This window comes from Pipra filicauda, unplaced genomic scaffold, assembly GCF_003945595.2.
Source record: "Pipra filicauda isolate LSUMZ 115617 unplaced genomic scaffold, ASM394559v2 scaffold307_size998922_pilon, whole genome shotgun sequence".
Lineage (NCBI taxonomy): Eukaryota > Metazoa > Chordata > Aves > Passeriformes > Pipridae > Pipra > Pipra filicauda.
Genome location: NW_024104429.1, coordinates 750,770 through 766,520, shown reverse-complemented (window position 1 = coordinate 766,520; position 15,751 = coordinate 750,770). Strand labels below are relative to the sequence as shown.

General features: G+C 49.1%; 1 protein-coding gene across 5 annotated transcripts in view; it reads left to right on the top strand.

Annotated features, from left to right (window-relative positions):
* EXTL3 (exostosin like glycosyltransferase 3) overlaps positions 1–15,751 on the top strand; it is a 134,165-nt gene that overhangs the window by 17,165 nt on the left and 101,249 nt on the right. For 3 of the 5 annotated variants that reach the window (XM_039383369.1, XM_027733462.2, XM_027733463.2), the window contains exon 1: positions 3,574–3,775. The exons of the other annotated variants lie outside the window; for them this stretch is intronic. The gene's annotated coding sequence lies outside the window, so the exon portion shown is untranslated. Of the gene's footprint in view, positions 1–3,573; positions 3,776–15,751 lie in introns of those variants that run through there. 5 annotated transcript variants of the gene reach the window in all.

Here is a 15,751-nt window from a genome sequence, read left to right as displayed (position 1 = left end):
TTTTATGTTCCAGCCCTCGCTCTGCTTTATGGCCAGCAGTGGGTGTATTGTTACAACACTCCTTGTGCCCAGGGGTCTTCAAAAGCGCCTTATTTAACTGTCCTGAGATGCCTTCACCTACCCCTGAAATGCAGCTACTTCAGCTGCAAAGCCTGGCAGCTGCTCCAACAGCAGGAGCACGGCCAGGCCGCTGCTTTTAAGACATAAAGTAAGGAAAGGAGAAAAAAACCTAAATGCCGTATCCATTAAAAAACTGTAGGGAGAATGCAAATTGTCAGAATGCAATTACCTAAACTGGAGTTTGGCCAGCACTCCAGATTAACATTTCCTCCCGGAGCATGCCCTGGGATACCTGATGGCCAAAAGAAGTCGGAGTCTCAGCAGGATTAAAAATTGAGCTTTGCTGTGTAGTCCTCCAGTAGTGGCTGAGAGATGTAGATAATCTATTTAGCACCTACAGCACCCTGGGGCTAAAAAGTGGCTGAATCCTCTGAAATCCGATAGGAGTGTCTGAGGTTAAGAGTGCGGTCTGAAAACATTCCGTGGAACTTGTAAAATCCACAGATGGTCCAGCCTTGGAACTGTCTCCTGTGAAAGGGAGGAGAAAGAGGTTAAAAAAGATGTACCAAAAGGATTGCAGCAGAGAAAAGATTAAAGCTAAGGGTCCTCTCCCCCCAGACTGTTGTTCCATGTTTTTCCGAGGTTTATTTCAGGCCATGGAAGCGTGCCACGGAAATGTGCATTACCTGGCTCTGAAGCTCCTTAATACCTGCTTGAAATGACTCAAGGTAATTTAGAGCAGATTGGAGGCACCAGGATGCAAGACATGCTTAGGAGGAAGTGGGATGAGGAGCAGGGAATTCGATGTGGGTAAGGAAAAGAGGGAAAGTGGGGACCTTTTCGAGCAGAGGAGGAGGACACAAAGGTGTGATGGCATTCACTGTGTTCAGTTGCAGCTGCCAACTCTAGAGCTACTTAAAATGCAATATAAGGAAGATTCCCAGCATGAAATAATACAGGGATGTCTAAAGAAGTGGTTCTGTGAGCAGAATCCCTGAACAGTTTGGGTGGGAAGGGACCTTAAAGCTCATCCAGTTCCACCCCCTTCCATGGGCAGAGACACCTTCCACTATCCCAGGTTGCTCCAAGCCCCGTCCAACTTGGCCTTGGACACTTCCAGGGATGGGACAGCCACAGCTTCTCTGGGCAACCTTTGCCAGGGCCTCACCACCCTCACAGGGAAGAATTTCTTCCTAAAGGTCAAACAGAAGGGGCAAGATCTGAACTGCAGCTGGTTTTCAGTTGGCTTTGCGTTGCACCTGCACCCTCCCGTACAGCAGGATTAGTATTTCCAGACCTCCAAATCCAACTAAAAGTCAGTAAGGAGTTTCAAAGTCTTAACCAGGACTGGCACTATGCATTGAGTCTGTTTCTTTGGGAAAACAGGTTGAGAAGCTGGTAGGAGTAAAAAGCTTCTCCTTGCCAGGAAGGAATCAGGCAGCTTTCTCTGCAACTTATTTTCTTCTTTAAACTATTATTCATCATAGCTTATAGACTGTGTCCTTTAGGATCCACTTCTGATGTGGAAATTTTATGTGTGTTCTTGAATACTGTGTAGGAAAAAGCAAAAGCCCAGATAGCAGAAGAGGTGGGAAATGAGGGTGTTTGAACATGGCAGTTTTTCTGTTGGGATATACAGAAGGCAGCGGAGCAGTGGATTTTTCGCTTGGTAGAAGGGAAGCTGAGAACTCCCCTTTAATACTGATCTCCTATTAGAGTAAGAAGGGTAAGCACACAGAGAAGGGGATTAAATCTGAAGGTGTCTTCGTCAATATAATCTGTAATAGTCTTGATAGTGCTTTCTGAAAGAGAGACTTGCCAGACCGGCTGCTGATCCTGACAGCTTGTTTTCTTTAGGGAGCGGGGAGAAGAATTGGTCTCTTCAGTTGTGTCCTGAAGTGCACGTTCTCCACTGGTATTTCTTCCTCAGTGAGGTCCTGAAGGGAATTATTGTCTCCCCGTTTCCTCCTGCAGAGCTGCAGGTAGATCTCAGGGTGGAATACAACACCCCGAGCCCGAGTGGGAGCAGATGTGTGTGGTAGGACAACGTGGGTGTGTTCAATGATTCGGATGTTAATTTTGTCTTTATACTGGGCGATGCAGTCATAGGCTTTTTTTTTTTTTTCCCCGAAAAAATATGAAAGTATTGTTTCTTAGAGCCTTTGAACCTGCAGTACCTATTCCTGCCCTTCGGAACAGCACGTTCCCTGCAAGGGAAATTGGATTTTGTATTGTTTATCAAAGGGTAGACCTGTGCCCCCGCCTTACCCCTCGCTGCTTTTTCATCTCAGGATAAAAGTTAGTTTCTCCTTGCATTCTTTACACATGTGTAAATGACTGTTAAAAAGTGCAGAGAGATGGAAAAAGTGGGGGTTTTTCGCTGTTTTGAAGTGCTCATGTTTTATTAAAGCTGAGATTCCCGGAGCTTTGTGGCCAGAAATGCACCACCCGCTCTGCTCCTGGAGAGAAAACCTTGTTTCTTCCCGTGAAAAACTCTCTAATTTCCCCAAAGTTGTCAAGTTTGTGTGGCTTGGGGTGGGATTTGATTCCCATAGATATGACTGCCTTTCATGGAGCCCCTATAATATAAAATTAAAGCGCATAAACAGAGGATTGAATGTGTTTGACGTGGTTTTGTTGTGTGAAGATGCTGGCACCATTACTTGCTTTTTTTTAAAATCCCCTTTATTTCACTGTAGCATTTTTTTTTCTCTTTTGCTTCAGTCACCATCTGTTCCATGTTATGTTTGGTACTTGTCGCTGATTTTTACATAGATGCTGTGACTTAACAATGTCTAACCAATGATAGCATTTAACACACATATTTTAAGATACTTTGTTCAGAGTAAGAAGCATTTGTGCCCTTCACTCAAACCCTCCAGGTTGGATCTGGGTAGTATTTCGTAACAAACTCCAAGCCATTAGGGGTATTTTACTATCTTCAGATCAGCTTCCAGCAAGCTCAAGGGGTATTTGGGGGACACACAGTGCTCTGTGGCCGACCAAACTCCACGGGGGCACCCTCACAGGAGTTTTGTGGAACACACAGGGCTGCGTGGCCAGACTGAGCTCCATGGGGGCACCCTTATGGGGTTTTGAAGGACACACAGGGCTGCGTTGCCACAGGGCTGGGCTGTGGCCGCCCCTTCAAGGCGGCATCGAGCACTGACAACATGGCGGCTCCTCCCTGAGGGGCGGGGGGGTGTGAGGGACAGCGCGCCTTTTAGGCGGGAAAAACGCCTCGGCGCGGCGCGCGTGCGCAGTGGCGGGAGCGGAGCCGGGGGAGCTTCGGCTCTTCTCGGCAGGTTCCGGAGGCGGGAGTCTCCCCGCCCCTCAGGCCTTCGGCATTCTCCGCCCCTCAGGCCTTCGGCATTCTCCGCCCCCGCTTCGGTAGTCTCCGCCCCTCCTTCGGTAATCTCCGCCCCCGCTTCGGCTACCTCCGCCCTCCTTTCGGGTATCTCCGCCCCCCCTTCGTTAAGTTCCGCCACCACTTCGGCAACTTCCGCCGGTTCGGTCGGAAATGGCCGAAGACGTGCGAGACCCAGCGGTTTAAGGGGAGAAGACCGGCCGGCTTCTCGGAACAAACCAACTGTGTCCGGCCCGGAGGGGGGGGAGCAGGGGAGGGCGGACGGAGCGGGAAGACGAGGCAGCGGCTATGGCTCCCCCCCCAGCCCCTCGCGGCTCCGCCGGGAGGGCGAAGTGAGGGCGCCGAGAGGTGAGGGCGGACCGTACCGCGGACGGGGAGCGGGGGAGGGAGGGGGGAGAGCGGTAACACCACCCCCCCGGCACCCCCCCCGGCGGCCCGTGGGGCCAGGTGGGTGCGGGAGTGGTACAGTCCGGGGGAAGCCCCCTGAGTCGGCCGGGGGGGTGGGGGAGGCTCGGCTGGGGCGGCCCTGAGGGGCAGGAAGGGGTGGTGGGCTGTGAGGGGGTCTCTCAGGGTTGGGGGCACGGTGAGGGAGGTCCTTCAGGGCTGGGGAGGCTTTAAGGGGGATCCGTCAGGACGGGGGGGCATGGTGGGGGGCGTTCCTGAAGGCTGGGAGGGGGCTTTGAGGGGGAACCCTCAGGGCTGGGGGGGGCTGTGATGGAGGTCCCTCATGGCTTAGGCGACTGTGAGGGGGGTCCCTTAGGGCTGAGGGGCTGTGAGGGAGTCTCACAGAGCGAGGGACACTGCAGGGGGAAAAGGGTCCCCACAAGGCTGGGGGGGTTGCCCCTCAGGGTTGGGGAGGCTGTGAGTGGGTCCCTCACAGCGTGAGGGGCGTTGTGAGGGTCCCTCAGAGCGAGGGATCTGCGTGCGAGAGGGTCCCCCCACAAGGCTGGCGGGGGCTGAGAGGCGTCGTGGGCGTCTCACAGAGCGAGGGACACTGAGTGTGGGGGGGAGGATCCCCACAGGGATGGGGACCCTCATGGCAGGAGGGCTGTGATGGCCCCTGGTGCCCAGGAGCTGCTGATGGGCTCCAGCTTTCCTGCCTGCCTTCCCTCCTGCTTCCCTCAAGGATCCGGAGACTCCCTTGTCCTGCTTGCCCGTGCTTTGGGGGGCTCTTGTGTCGCCCCAGGAGTGCAGCCCCTCAGTCCCTGAGTCGTACTCCCTGCGGCTCTTGCTGGGGCTTTGCAAAGGACGAGGCTGTCGCCTCTCTGGGCTTCTCAGCACTGCTGGTGTTGTGCTCCCCGCGAGTTGTTTGCTGAAGTTGAGGTTCGTGTTATTCTTTTTTTTTCCAGCTGTTTTCCCCCACATGAGGTCTCTTCTTGCTCAAAAAAAAAACATCAGGGGCTTAACTCTACCAAAAATTTTACTAGTGTGGGGTTAATACATTACTGCTGACAGTGTAACACCCCTGTTATGCTGGTCCAAACCCAAACAATTTGGAGCCTGGAGGAGCTGGATATGGTTCAGAGAGTGTTTAGGATTCAGAGAGATGCTGGAAAAGCACTTAGATATGCTGTTCTGTGTTTAAATCCAAACACTGAGAACCTCAATGACCACTCTGTGACCTCTTGTTGCCTTTGCATGCACCTGATAAATCCTGTGTGTTGATATCAGGATACAATAACTTGCTTTTAAAATGTCTGGGTTTCTGTGCTGCAAGTCTCACATGTGTGTGAAGGAGATTAAATAACTTTGTTTCCTGACGGGGGTGTCACATGCAGGTGATTATCTTACAGATATTTCTGTTCTCGTGGAGGAATCTGTGATATCTGAGATAGTAACGTCTCTGAAGGTGGGGTGTGTTTTGCACGGCTTGTATCAAGCACTGAGTAACGTTCAGCTCGTTTCTATGCAGAAATAGCATCAGAAATGAGCCACAGCCTGATAATGTGATGATGGGGAGAGAGATTTGTCTCCCTCTGACAAATCCCTTAACTTCATGTAGCATCTGAGAGCCCAGTTGTTACGTGCAGCGTCATCTGTACCCACTCCTGGCTTTGGGAATGCCTCTTCTTTTCCGTTTTTCATTCCAGAATGGGGAGTTTGCATGGGTTCAGCTCAGTGTTCAGGGATTCTGGAGCAGGGCTAATTGACTTGTCTTCCCTGAGCAAATTTTTCCAGCAGCCCAGCTGTGGTACAGACAGTTCTTGAACTCCTTGATGCCTTGTTTTCAGGAGGGAAGTCCAAAACAGTCCTCTGGAATTCTCTGATTTTTTCAAGTGGGGACTGTTAGCTCTCGTGTTTGTTTACACGTGGGGATGGATTTTGGCAGTTGTCAAGTCAGAGCAAAAGCAGCAAATGCAGAGAACAGGAAAACCATGATTGTTGAATTGCCTTCACTTAGGCTGTGTCTCTACCAGACATGGCAAAATTGGAGGGTTGTTTTTGTGCTGCTCAGGTGGGATGGGAAATATCACCATCATCTTCTTCCCTTGGATATTTGTAGCGTGGATCTCTGGGATTGTCCAGCTGATGAGCTGAATGTTGTTGATGTATTCCCAGATTTTGCTTGCCCCTCCTGAGCCTGCTTTTCATCACTGTTACATCTTGAAATGCCACGACACCTTAATCTTAAGTTTTTAGAGTTTGGCTCTCTCCTTTTGGCTGTGTTTTGTACATATTTGTTCTTTTTTCCCTTCCATTCTTCAATGCCTGATTTTTTTCTCCTTGCTCTTTGACTCCCATCACCTCTCCCAGTTGCCTTGCCTGTTTTCCCAGGGCATTCCTCCTGCTGCCCACACTAATGATTTCACCAGGGTGGGAATACACCACCGTGGCAGGTGGTGGGAAAGGATAATCTTTAAGGTCCCTTGCAACCTAAACCATCCTGGAATTCTGGGATCTCTCCCAGTAAATGGACATCAGTTTCTCAGGACTCTGTTGACATAACCAATAGCACCACAAAGTGACCCGTCCCTCATTGCTAGAATCCAGTGAAATACAGAAAATTGAGATTTATAAAGCAACCAAATCAATCCTTTATGTTTTTTGGGTGTGATGAAACCCCAGCACTCCAAACCAACAGATTATCTGTGGCCACTAATGGATGTAAAGGACTTGGGTTTTTTTTAAGACACGTGTTTTAATGAGTCTTATAATTTCTTAGTTCTTACAATCAGTTTCTCAAATGGTTGCAGTCTTGTTGCCTGCAGTTGGGGGTGTGTGTTTTCTCTGCCTACCTCTGCCTTCCCCCCTCCCTGTGAATTTTGAAAATGTGTCACTTTTCTAATGCAAATGGCTACCCAAGAATAGTATCAGAAAATGGGATTAACCCACGAACTCTTAAGAAACCCTCTCAAGTTTCTTCTAATAGAAAATCTTAATAACATTTCCCAGTGCACAAATAACATTTTTATTCCCTTATTTTGCACGGTGTCCAGCTGGTTATTCCTTTCCCCGTCAGAGTCTCATAAAATGCTTTCTTTTATGATTCAAAATACTTCCAGGTATCTTCTCATCTGACTTTCATCTCAGGGACAGTGACAGTGCAGGGAGCCTGAGGTTTGTTGTTGTTCCTGCTGTGTTTTGGTACCAGCGTTGCCTGAGGTGTGGATTCCAGCACCTGGCTCTGTGGGATGATGAGCTGTCCTGCCTTTGGTGCTGCCCCTCAGTGGGACCCAGTCACCTCAGATCTGTGCCGGAGTACTGGTCATCTGGGGAGTCATTTGGAAGGGAATTGTGTTTATTTGAAAGCCAAATTGCCAAGGAGCAGGAAATCCTTTGCTCTACGCACGTGTCGCCTTCCTTAAGGAACGTTTCTTGACAGGTTGAGTAAATCCAGTCAAACAGATGATAAATTCAAGTTTGGACACTTAATGTAGGAATTGACTTCTCTGCATCCAACATCCTCCATTACGTTGTCCCACCAACACCTCTCCGTTTCCAACGTGAGGAGAAGCTTTTCTTTTCCCCATCCCATCCATGTGCATCCCACCTTCTGGGCCCAGATTGGAGTGTGATGGAATTCAGCGCGTCACTGGACGTGGGAAAAGACTCCTTTTATCTTCCCCACCCGTGACTCAAAGCCCCCCCATCGTATGTAAGGCAGGGCTGGGATTCGTGCACGTCTTTTAGCGTTTCTATTCCGGGCACGAGGAAGTCATTATGCTGCTGCAGGGCTGCTCTGTGTGGGCACTTAGTGGGAAGTGATGTGTTCTGGATTGTGGAGGAGATGCTGTGGAGCTCTGCTGACATGCAGATGATGCCTGGAAAAGGTTGGCATGGAAGCGTTGGAGCTTGTGACAGGGAGAGCTGCCAGCCGAGTGCGGAGCCTCGGAGTTGAGAGCAGAGCCTGAATATACAGAGCAGCGCTGGGAGCCTCTTGCTGAAGGGTCTGTAAAGTCTGAGCAGAGCAGTCCTGAATTCCCTACCAGAGCCTTTCTGTCTGCAGGGAAACTTGTAAAGGTCTGCAAGTAAAATAGGCCAGAAACCTTTGATAAAAGTGGAGGAGTGACATCAAAGCTGGGACGTGTAAGCAGCAGGTGGGCAGAAGTCAGGACAGTGTGATCCTGTGCTCCTCATTTCGAGCTAATTTGCTGGCCAGGGATAACACTGACTCCCAGAAAAGCATTGTACATCTTTAATACATGCCAGGGAACAGGTTAACATCGTTCTCAGATAATTAATAAAGATAGCAGTTCCATAGCAAATGGGAAGGGGAAAAAAACAACCCATGCATTGTTTAGGAGAGATATTTCTTTCCTTAGGCATCTCTCCTGGGAAGACCTTGGTACTTGTAAATGATTCTGCCGCCTACCTTGTGTACCTTCATTTTAATGTGGGGATGGGGGAGGAGCCAGTATCGGAAAACCAGCCAGAATGGATGCCTTGGAAAGCTGCCACTAATTACTGTGGCGTCTGACAATTAGCTGTTGTTAAGCCTTTCCTTGCAGGTTCTCCACGGTGCATCCCGAAACAAAAACAAGGACCTGGAGAAAGGAAAGGCGAGAGCTGTCCTTGTAATGATCTCGTAGGGTGGTTGTTGTTTCAGAGCAGAAGATGGAGTTGATTCTGACGTGGTTCCCTTCCAGCAGAGCCGGTCAGATTTGATGGATCCAGGAGCTCTTTGGTTGTTTGCTGCTGGGCTCTGTCGTAGCCTGCAAACTTCTTACACCTCCTCCCTCTAAAACAGCTTTGGGGCTGCCTTTCTGCATGGGAAAGCTGCACATCAGTAACGTCTGCAAAGCGTTATTGGTGGTGTTAATTGAAGAATTCTTAACGAAAATCGAGACAGATGAAAGAGATTCGAAGAAATCCTGCAGGTGGTTTCTCGCATTTTGCCTCCAGGGTCTTCTGACTTTGGTTTCACTTTGTGGCAGCGATGAATCGCACCGAGCCTTTTGCAAGTGTCTCAGGGGTGTCGTTAGTTGGGAGTAACGACTGAGCTGGAACTGGCAGGTATCTCAAGGCTTCTGTACTGAGCTGATTTCCTCCCCCCCCACCCCTCAGAGATCAGCCCTGCTCTTTCTCTGGAAAGAGGAAGAGGGGACCGTGGTGATTTTGATTAGAAAGGCCAAGCCAGGCAATTATTTCCTCCTTGTCCAAGGAGGTGTTTTTGCATCAGTCGAGTGTTTTACCGAGCTGCTGTTTCAGATGACATCGCTCAGGTGACCGTGCCCAGAGCATCTTCCAGGGTACTTTATACCAGCATGAGCCAGGCTTTGCACCGACTTCCATCTCTGCATAATTCCATTGCCTTGGAAGGAGTGACAGGTAATCTCCAGCCAGATCTGGAGCCTGTTTTAATGTGCACCCCTGGTCTCTGAGCCTTTGGGGTCCCACCAGGAGCAGCTCTGGCTGGGACAGAACGTGGCAGCTGTTTGACAAATGGAGTGGAGAAGGAGTTATAAAAAACAGCCAAAGTGAATTTCCTCCTCTCAAAACTGATTAAAGCAAGAGCAGCAGCATTGCAAATGTTTCTTGTGAGCTTTGGTGTTGCTTTTCAGGGGAGTCTTGCTTGGGCACTTTGCTGTCCCTGTGCCTATTCTTAGCCTGTTTACCAGGAGCTGTTGTGTGTGTGCATGGAGGGAGCTCCCTGTTAGCTCGTGCTGTGTACAGACTGTTTGTGTGGAGCCTTGTGAGGAGAGAGGGGATTATGTGTGAGCTTTTCTGTCACCTCCTCCTGCTCGTGTGCTTTATAACTGCTGAGGAAATGCAGGTTAAGGTTTCCATAGTATCTGAGTGTATCTCAGAGCGTGTGTGATGTGGGGAAGTGCTGCCTGGTCCTTGCTTGACACTGACCTTTCAATCTGAGATTGGTGACATGGTTGAACTGGTTTCATGGCTTGCTGCTAGAAGGGATGGCCTTGGTCCCTCTCCCAGCTCTGCAGTCCCTGTCACTTATATGATGCCTCAGTGAAGTGATTCAGTTTGATAATCCAAGAGCAAACTTGCTGCTTGTGGGGTTTGTAGGGGGTGTTGGGGGGGTTTCCTTAGTAGTAGCATGGTGGTGGTGGGAGTTTCTAGGCTCTCCTTCTCCCCTTTTCTACTTAGTTCATTGTCTTAATGCTCCTGCATTAGGATATTGCTTCCAACCTGGCTCTCTCAAGATGAGATACATGAACCCTGGCAGTGCCTGAGGAGGATCCACTCACATGGCAGGGACTATCTGCATTTAGATATTTTTACCCAGCTCTGGTGCTCTGAATTTTGCTGTCCTGAGGGGGAGATGGTCGGGTCCTGTCACTCAGGAAGGCAAAGTGAGAGGCAGAGGAGTGAGAAACTGGGCTTGGTGCTCCTTGGCTGCTGGAGGGAGGGGTACCTGCTGCTTGGCGTGGGCAGTGCCAACACAGAGTCAGAATTTGATAAGGCTGGAAAAGACCTCCAAAATCCAAACATTAACCCAGCACTGCCAAGGCCACACGTGCCACATTCACATACTTTTTGAACACTTCCAGGGATGGGGACTCCACCACCTCCCTGGGCAGCCCCTTCCAATGCTTGACCACCCTTTTGGGAAAGAAATTGTTCCTAATATCCAATCTAAAGCTCCCCTGGTACAGCTTGAGGCCGTTTCCTCTTGTCCTGTCCCTTGTTCCCTGAGAGCAGAGCCTGATTCCCCCCCGGCTCCCTCCTCCTGTCAGGGAGTTGCAGAGAGCAAGAAGGTCCCCCCTGAGCCTCCTTTTCTCCAGGCTGAGCCCCCCCAGCTCCTTCATCTTCACCTGCTGCTCCAGCCCCTTCCCAGCTCCTGGACACGCTCCAGCCCCTCCATGTCTCTCTTGTCTGAGGGGCCCAGAGCTGCCCCCAGGGCTGGAGGTGCCCCAGCAGTGCCAGCACAGGGACGGGCACTGCCCTGGGGCTGTGACACACCAGGGCTGGTCCAAACCAGGTACCACTGGCCTCTTATCACCTGGGCACAGCTGGCCCATGTCCAGGAGGGGAATTAATGGAGTGGGGAGGGGGGATTGTTCCAGCTGAAGGTGCTGAATGGACGGGAATAGTTGGCTGTTGTTTGTGACTGTGAAGGTCACCATCGTTTTTCAGCTCCCCGTTGCTGCTGGGTGAGCAGAGGTTTGTGCTGACACTCACAGTTCCTCTCAGTGGGGCCTGGACTGGCACTGAAGGAAGAAAATGCCCCGTTTTGAAGGCTCTTGGTAGCAAGACAGCAAGAAAAAGGTGCAACGGTACAAATCTTTTCAGGCTCTGGGGCTTCTTTTTATTGCCTGACTTTTTATTTTGAAGTCTTCTCGCTATGACTTCTGTTCTTGCTGTTGTAAGAAGTGAAATTAATAATCTCCTTTAGTTCCCATACATGGGAAGGAATGTTCTTCATCCTGGCCCAAGTTGAGTTGCAGATGGGATCTGTTTTTGGGAACTGTGTTATGCAAAAGCAGAGGAAGAGGAAACAAATAGTTTCCTACCCTCTTTGAAATGCAGTTTTAATGGTTCCTTGGTATTTATGTAATTATTTAATCTGCTGCCTGATCCTTGGGATTATTATTCTTTCCAAGTTGTAACTGGAGCAGTAAAGTTATCTTGTAAATTGGAAAAAAAAAAAAAAAAGAACTGGCATATGTTGTTTGCAGAATTGCATTTTAGTAATTGTTTGCAGTGACCTATTGGAATCTCGGAGAGAAAATTTGTTTGCTTGACCTTCTCCCAGATCTGCTCCTGGCTATCTCAGGATAGAGCAGAATTGAGTTGGTTTGGATGTTTTTTAATTACATTCTGACAGCAAAGCCTATTTTTCTGCGTGTGTTACAGTTGTGGCTTTTTTAAAGGTTAAGCTGTATTTAAACAGAACTTCCAGAGATGTAGTTTGCTGAAACTTGTTGGGTTTGTTTTTTTCCTTTTTGAGCCAGAATTCCTTGTCCTGGCTATTATTATGAAATAATGATTTGTTTATTGATTTATTTTTTTTTTTAATCTAAGGAGAAAATTCACATGTTGTTTTTGAATGTCTAGAAGTGATGGTGAAAGGACTGTGGGGTTTTTGTTGGTTTTATTTAGGGCATGGTTTTTGTTTCATGGTTTTTTGTTTATTTGTACTTTGTTTGCTTTTTTTAATTGGGTGGGTTTTTTTTTTTTTAGCTTTAGAGATTGTGAAGTGATTAGATCATAGAACCTTGCCAGATTTGGGGGGAGAAATATCCTTTTTTATTTTTTTTTTTACAAATTTGTAGCAGAAGTCTTTTGAGATCTCGTTCCTTGATGTCACTGGGTTGTGGTCAGAGCCCACTGTGGGTTTGGTGTGCAGGAAAATACCCAATATCTGAGGGCCTCACTCCCCACAAACTGTGTGTGAAACCTGCTTTTCTGTGGATGAGACCGATGGTTCTTCCTTTCACCCTTCCAAAATCCTGGCACTCTTCCTCCTTCCTCTCCAAAATCTGACAACTCTGGAGAGCTGAGGGTCAGAAAAACAGGTTGTGGGAAATCTCTCCCATCAACTCGGCGCTGGGAAGAGTTTCCACGGGAGAGCCCCTTGCACCGTGGGTTGTCTGGAGCTGCTCTTGGAGGGGCTGTGAGAGCCTGGTCCTTCAAACACACCAAAGAGAACTCCATGAAACCCTCACCAAGGAGCAGGTGCTGCAAAATTCGGGTTCTGCCAGGTTTGGAGAGAATTGCACTGATGGAGCTCTGAGCCTCTCAAGGGAAAATCAGCCTCCAAAATCAGTGTCCAAGCTGGAACAAGTGAGCAGACGCTGAAAAGTCCCTCCAGTAGCTCAGTTTGCAGCTGAGGCTGTTTCCCTTCCTCTCAGTCTGATCCCTTAAAGTATCCCGAAGGACTGAAACGCTGGAGTTATTTGCATAAGTCACAAAAGAGGGGAGGAATCAAATGGGATCCGGCCACGTCTCCTTAAATCCACACTGACCTGGAGCTGGGTGAGCAGGAGCCTGTGTGATGTCAGCCCCGTAATCAGGCTGGTTTTGCACATCCCAACTTGAAAAAGTGGGGTTTTTTTTTCATCCCTGAATCTTTATAGACAAACCTGAGGGGCACTTCGTGTTTCCTGCTAAATTCCAGATAAGATCTCTTGCTGTTTGAACTTGCAAAGCAGTTTAGGTGTGTGCTTTCCTGCAAAAAAGTTTGACCCACCCCTTCATTGAGTTGAGTCTGTTGGGAGTGAACAATGTTCCTCAAGCTGTGAACACAAGAATGGTTTAGCTTTTTTAAAAAAAAATAAAATACAAAAATCCCCCGCAAACAGATGATGTAATGCCCGAGCTCCTTGTTTAAACAGTAGCTAATTTGCCAGGGGATAAACCAGGGTGAAATCTGTCAGGCTTTCTAATTTCCCACATTCACCAGAGCTTTGTTCTTTGTGCTTTCAAATGCAGGGTACGTTTGTGTGTCCGCGGTTTTCTTCAGCTCCCGTAGCCAAAGACTTTGTCCAGGGGCGAGGGAAAAACCTTGCTGTAAACCTTGTGCTCCCATAAACCTCGATATGTATCTTTTTGTTCTTAAGTTTTAACTTTGTGACTGAATTAAAATCACAAACCGGCCCTTTGATGAGCTGCAGCGCTGCAAGACGGGGTTTATTCTGAATTTGGAGCTGGTGGCTTTGCTGCACCTTCCTTTGCTCGGGCAGGATTCACTCCCTGCAAGGTCCCCGGGGCGCTGCTGGGTGGGAGGCTCCGCTTTCTGCAGCTGGTTTGGCCTCACGTGGACTGTTTACTGGTGTTTGAACTCTCCTCTCCCTGCCAGTTCTGTCCAAAACAAGGAATACTTCGTTTTCTCACTTGTAATTTTGGCTTTTTATGGGCTGTCTCTGCTCAGGGCAGCTCTGACCCGTGTAAAGGTTCGGATCTGCTGACAGGCAGGGACTGACTCTGGCTGGTTGTGTAAGAGGGAGATTTGGATCAACACTCCTCCCCCTCCTCCCCGGGATGGGCTGTTTATTGGGATTTTTCACTGACCTATTCATTTAATCTTCAGTTTTGGCACCGTTTCCCTGGGCTCTTGTAAGCAAAGGGCTTTGCCAGCCAGCAGGATGAACCAGCACATGCAGCAGGGTTGGAGGGATCCAGAGGCTTTAGTACCTGCCTGTGGTGCTGGAGGAGGGAGGAAGGTGTGACATGAGAGATTGAAGTGACACTTCAAGGAATCGCTTCCAGCTTCGGCTTTTTACACTGAGAAGCAAAAAACTTCCATCCTCTAACTTGGAGCAGCTTCGTGTGAAAAGCTGACACAGTCTGGGGTAAACCTGTTTCTTGGGGGGGTGTCATCAACCAACCTGGCATTCTGGGTGGCTTCAGCAGTTTTTTCTTCCTCTAAACCGAGCTGGCAGAAAGCTCCGAGGGCGAGTTGTGCTGACGCCGCTCCTGGTCTGGAGATGCTGCTCTGGAAAACAGGCACCTGGGGGAGAGATCCCATCTGTGGGAGACGGCGCTGACTCACGGCATGGAGACCTGCTGGGATGTGCTGCTTTGAGGCAGCTGGATTTTGGGAGCTTAGGAAAATTGTGTAAGGGGTGGGAAGCTCAGGGACCGCCCTGCAACCGATGGGTTGTTTTATCCCGTGGTTCAAAACTTGAGCAGTGGGTGAGTTGCAGTTTGTGGTGAAGTTGTGCTTGATCTATTTATTATGATTCTATTCCTCACGCTCTGCTGATTTGACTCCTTCCTCTTTGGCATTGTTTGCACATAAATAATTGTCCTCAGAGTTTCCCTGGTCTGTGCCAGCCCTGGAGCAGCTGGGAAGGTACCAGCAAACACGGACTGCTCTGAAGGGCTGGTTTGGCCATGGAGACTGGGTTTAGCTGGAGCTGCTGGGATGGGGCTGCCCTGCCCCATCCCAGCAGTGATGGGGACGTGTTGAGAAGCCGTGGGCTGCACACAACGAGCCTTTTGTTTGCTTGCCTTAGCAGCCCTCCCTCTGAAAGCTGACATGTTCTCACTCACGGTGTTGTTCACTGGTTGTTTCTCAGGAAGCCTCCCTGGTTTGGAGGGCTGATCTCAGGAGACAGTGGTCCCTCTATCCCTCTACCCCTTTAGGAGGTCTCCTAAAGAAGCCTAAAGCAGCCTGTGGTTATCTCATGTTTCCCCCCAAGCAGCGTGTCCTGCTGACTCTCATCCTGAATTTAAATAAATTGTAGTCCTTGCTAAATATCTGTCAAATATTGACTTAGTCTGTAGGGTGAGCTGACTAAGCTGAAATTAATGGTCTAATTCCAGCTTGTTTGGCACGGGTGTTTAGGCAGTTTTATTGCAGATGGTAGAGGAAATGAAGAACTTACCTTGACTCCATCTCAAGGAGAGGAAAGAGAAGCCTCAGGCTTATATGGCATTAAGGAAAGACTTGGTGGAGACATAGAGGGGGGAGTGTTTGTAAAGATATTATTTGAGGGTGATAACAACTCTTCCTAGTTAATGAGTGAGGTCATAAGACAAGAATTGAGGAGCTGTTGTTAACTGGGTGCTGTTACAGATGCCATGAAATGATCTCCTGCCTTCTGGTCCCTTGCCATACCCCTGGGATAATTTTCCTAAATCTGTTGAAAATGAGATCCAAAAAAAAAAAAAGACAGACAATTTGGCTGGTTGAGGTTTTGGCACAGTATCTGCTGGCTTCGTGTGCTCACCCTCTGCAGGGATAAGGGTGTCTGTTTTGGCATCTCCTTTCCTGGGGCTCAGGACATGTGGACAACTCCATGTGTTCCTGAGGTGCTGCTGCAAAATGACAAAGCCCTGACACCTCCAAGCAGGCACAGAAAGGGAGCTGCAAAGATGTGTCTGGAGTGATCCCAGTGAGCTGGTGGCAGAACTGGAGCTAAAACACACAGCTTCCCTCGTGTTTCAGAGCCTCCACATGCAGCCTGTGCTTCA